We start from the raw sequence: 1,346 nt of genomic DNA on the forward strand, positions 1-1,346 counted from the left end.
AATAAATATTGATCTCTATCATGGAAAGAAAGTATTATGAATTAATATGTGGATATACTACTACACAAATTTTAGCAAGCATTTAGTAAAATGGCCTTATATGACTGAAATAAAAGTGCCATTATTTCTTTTTAAACTAAAAAGTAGGAAGTGTTCATTATATCATGTCCAGAACCTAGATCAATCTCGGAAGTGTTAAATATTAAATTCAGAAACCTTCAACATCAGTAATGTTAGGTTTCACACATTTGTGATTCCTGTGCTAGCTGTTCTCCCCAAAGTAATGATCTCTGTATTACTAAGGTCTGTGGAGTGCTAGGAAGGTGGATGGAAAGTATTCACGTGTGACGCCAACTACATAACAGTATCTATGATAATAAATTTCCTTTTATTGGTTACAAAGTCAGCCAAATTTTTAGACAAGAAACTTGAGAAATCCTAGGGAGCAAAGCTGTAGATATTCACAAATATTATTCAATAAGTACCTTCTATTTGCTCTTCTATTTTTCAACGATATTATAAACCTTCAGAGTTTTCTGCTTGAAAACATAGTTTTGTTTAGTGTTTTCTTCTAGAACATTTTCTGTTCTATTCATACCCACTCCTAGTCAAAATAAGAGATTCTTCTGTGGGTCATTTATCCTGATTGATTAAATACACCTAAAAGTGAAGGTTGATCACATTACTTAACCAGAACGTGTATTTCAGACCTACTATATTTGGCCATGTAAAACACGCTCTTGTGTGTAGTGCACAACCACGTTTGTGACCCAAACTTTTAGGAAAATTCCCTTGAAAAACCAGCCAGCTCTTGGCCAGGAGAGACACATCTGGTAAGGGCTAAAGCTCCCCTGGTAAACTGCAGATCACACCACCCTCCTGCAGCTGCTGACTCTGTGAAGCATGCCCCTTCCCTCTCTCCCCAGAGTCCTTCCCACCTCACTACATCAGAAGCCCCTGTGGAGATGGCCACTCCTGTGGCCAGCAGGGTGGGAACTTCTGAGGCCATTTAGCCTGCAGACAGCCAGGTGGGTCTCTGGGGCCTGGGCAGGGCTCCTGGTCCCCTATACTGAGCCTTGGGCCTTGGCCATTGCCCTACTAATTACCAGCCCTGCCACTGCCCTCTCTCCTTATCATGGCACTCAGTGGAGGCTGCTCTGGCCCACTCTCACCGGATCCTAGATCCTTCTGGACTGGGACCCCATGTACCTAACAGACCCGACCCAGTTTGGGAGGGTGTGGTAGCCCTAAGAGGCCCACTGGCTCCCCCCATTCCTGAGCCATACTACCCATGTATAATGCACATCCTTATTTTTCCCTCAAAAATTTAGGTAAAAAAGTATGCA

Source organism: Otolemur garnettii, unplaced genomic scaffold (assembly GCF_000181295.1).
Source record: "Otolemur garnettii isolate 467f Iridium unplaced genomic scaffold, OtoGar3 scaffold00011, whole genome shotgun sequence".
Lineage (NCBI taxonomy): Eukaryota > Metazoa > Chordata > Mammalia > Primates > Galagidae > Otolemur > Otolemur garnettii.